This window comes from Arachis stenosperma, chromosome 2, assembly GCF_014773155.1.
Source record: "Arachis stenosperma cultivar V10309 chromosome 2, arast.V10309.gnm1.PFL2, whole genome shotgun sequence".
NCBI lineage: Eukaryota > Viridiplantae > Streptophyta > Magnoliopsida > Fabales > Fabaceae > Arachis > Arachis stenosperma.
In genome coordinates this window covers 43033776-43037616 of record NC_080378.1, presented here as the reverse complement: position 1 = coordinate 43037616, position 3841 = coordinate 43033776, and positions in this window count along the sequence as shown.

Sequence of the window (3841 nt, the reverse complement as noted above, 5' to 3'; positions counted from 1 at the left end):
ATCAAGCTCAGCCCAAACATACACCAAGTGGGTCCTAGAAGTGGATTTATGCATCAATTACTTACTCCTGTAAACCCTAGTAGCTAGTTTATTATAAATAGGACTTTTTACTAGTGTATTAGACATCATGGGACAATTAGTTCTCAGATCATGGGGGCTGGCCATTCGGCCATGCCTGAACCTTTCACTTATGTATTTTCAACGGTGGAGTTTCTACACACCATAGATTAAGGGTGTGGAGCTCTGCTGTACCTCAAGTTTCAATGCAATTACTATTATTTTCTATTCAATTCTCTTTATTCTTATTCCAAGATATACGTTGCACTTCAACTTGATGAATGTGATGATCCGTGACACTCATCATCATTCTCACCTATGAATGCGTGTGATTGACAACCACTTCCGTTCTACTTTAGGCCAGGCGCATATCTCTTAGATTCCCCAACAGAATCTTCGTGGTATAAGCTAGATAGATGGCGGCATTCATGGGAATCCGAAAAGTCTAACCTTGTCTGCGATATTCCGAGTAGGATTTTGGGAATCCGGAAAGTCTAACCTTGTCCGTGGTATTCCGAGTAGGATTCCAGTATTGAATGACTGTGACGAGCTTCAAACTCCTGAAGGCTGGGCGTTAGTGACAGACGCAAAAGGATCAAGGGATTCTATTCCAACCTGATTGAGAACCGACAGATGATTAGCCGTGCTGTGACAGAGCATTTGGACCATTTTCACCGAGAGGATTAAAAGTAGCCATTGATGATAGTGATGCCCTACATACAGCTTGCCATGGAAAGGAGTAAGAAGGATTGAAGGAAGAGCGAGTAGTAAAGTAGAGTTTCAAGAGGAACACAGCATCTCCATACACCTATCTGAAATTCCCACTATTGATTTACATAAGTATTTCTATCCTTTTTATTTTCTATTTTATTATTAATTTTCAAAACCATTAAACCATTTTAATCTGCCTAACTGAGATTTACAAGGTGACCATAGCTTGCTTCATACGAACAATCTCTGTGGGATCGACCCTTACTCACGTAAGGTTTATTACTTGGACGACCCAGTACACTTGCTGGTTAGTTGAACGGAGTTGTGAATTCAACCGGTGCCATAATAATGATTTCATACAAATACAAAGAACATGGATCACAATTTCGTCCACCAAGTTTTTGGCGCCGTTGCCGGGGATTGTTCGAGTATGGACAACTGACGGTTCATCTTGTTGCTTAGATTAGGTAATTTTCTTTTCAAAAATCTTTTTCAAAATTTTTCTTTTATTTTTCGTTTCTCCAAACTATTTTTTTCGAAAAAAATTAATAAAAATCCAAAAAAATTAATAAAAATCATAAAAATCAAAAATATTTTGTGTTCTTGTTTGAGTCTTGAGTCAATCTTTAAGTTTGGTGTCAATTGCATGCTTTTAAAAATTTTTCTTGCATTTTTCGAAAATCCCATGCATTCATAGTGTTCTTCATGATCTTCAAGTTGTTCTTGATAAGTCCTCTTGTTTGATCTTGATGTTTTCTTGTTTTGTGTTGTTTGTTGTTTTTCATATGCATTTTTTGTTTGTTAGAGTCCATGCATTAAAAATTTCTAAATTTGGTGTCTTGCATGTTTTCATTGCATCAAAGATTTTTCAAAATTATGTTCTTGGTGTTCATCATGATCCTCAAAGTGTTCTTGGTGTTCATCTTGACATTCATAGCATTCTTGCATGCATTCATTGTTTTGATCTAAAAATTTCATGCATTAAGTATTTTTGTTGTTTTTCTCTCTCATAATTAAAAAATTCAAAAATAAAAAAAAAAATCTTTTTCTTATTTCCCTCCAAATTTTCAAAATTTTGGGTTGACTTGGTCAAAAATTTTCAAAATTAGTTGTTTCTTACAAGTCAAGTCAAAATTTCAATTTTAAAAATCTTATCTTTTCAAAATCTTTTTCAAAAATCATATCTTTTTCATTTTTTTTATTATTTTCGAAAATTTTAAAAAATTATTTTTCAAAAATCTTTTTCTTAGCTTTTATATCTAATTTTCGAAAATTAGCTAACAATTAATGTGATTGGTTCAAAAATTTGAAGTTTGTTACTTTCTTGTTAAGAAAGGTTCAATCTTTAAATTCTAGAATCTTATCTTGTAGTTTCTTGTTAGTTAAGTCATTTTAAAAATTAAATCTTTTTCAAAATATCTTTTTCTTCAAATTTTTATCTTATCTTTTTAGCTTATCCTTCTCAAAATTTTATCTTTTTCAAAATTTGATTTCAAAATATCTTATCTAACTTCTTATTTTCTTATCTTTTTAAAATTTGATTTCAAATCTTTTTCAATCAACTAACTAACTTTTTGTTTGTTTCTTATCTTTTTCAAAATCAACTAACTACTTCTCCCTCTCTAATTTCGAAAATACCTCTCTCTTTTTCAAAAATTCTTTTTAATTAATTAATAATTTTAATTACAATTTATCTCTAATTTTCGAAAATCACTAACCCTTTTTAAAATTATTTTCGAAATTCTCTTTCTCTTTTCTTCTTCTATTTAATTATTTGTTTACTAATACTTCTCTTCACCTCTCTTCATCTAAAAATCCGAATTCTTCTTCATTCTTCTACTCCCTTCTTTTTCTACTAACATAAAGGAATCTCTATACTATAACATAGAGGATTCCTCTTTCTTTTCTTGTTTTCTTCTCTTTCATATGAGCAGGAACAGGGATAAAGGCACTCTTGTTGAAATTGATCCAGAACCTGAAAGGACTTTGAAGAGAAAATTAAGAGAAGCTAAATTACAACAATCCAGAAATAACCTTTCAGAAATTTTTGAACAAGAGAAGGAGATGGCAGCCGAAAATAATAATAATGCAAGGAGAATGCTTGGTGACTTCACAAAGCCAACGTCCAAATTTGATGGAAGAAGCATCTCCATTCCTGCCATTGGAGCCAACAACTTTGAGCTGAAACCTCAGCTAGTTGCCTTAATGCAACAAAACTGCAAGTTTTATGGACTTCCATCTGAAGATCCTTATCAGTTTTTAACTGAGTTCTTGCAGATCTGTGAGACTGTAAAGACGAATGGAGTTGATCCTGAAGTCTACAGACTCATGCTTTTCCCTTTTGCTGTAAGAGACAGAGCTAGAATATGGTTGGATTCACAACCTAAGGATAGCCTGGATTCCTGGGATAAGCTGGTCACAGCCTTCTTGGATAAATTCTTTCCTCCTCAAAAGCTGAGCAAGCTGAGAGTGGATGTTCAAACCTTCAAACAAAAAGATGGTGAATCCCTCTATGAAGCTTGGGAAAGATACAAGCAGCTGACCAAAAGATGTCCATCTGACATGTTTTCAGAATGGACCATATTAGATATATTCTATTATGGTCTCTCTGAATTTTCGAAAATGTCATTGGACCATTCTGTAGGTGGATCCATTCACCTAAAGAAAATGCCTGAAGAGGCTCAAGAACTCATTGACATGGTTGCAAATAACCAGTTCATGTACACTTCTGAGAGGAATTCCGTGAACAATGGGATACCTCAGAAGAAAGGAGTTCTTGAAATTGATACTCTGAATGCCATATTGGCTCAGAACAAAGTGTTGACTCAACAGGTCAACATGATCTCTCAAAATCTGAATGGATGGCAACATGCATCCAACAGTACTAGAGAGGCAGCTTCTGAAGAAGCTTATGATCCTGAGAACCGTGCCATGGTAGAGGTTAATTACATGGGTGAACCTTATGGAAACACCTATAACTCATCATGGAGAAATCATCCAAATTTCTCATGGAAGGATCAACAAAATCCTCAATAAGGCTTTAACAATGGTGGACGCAACAGGCTGAACAATA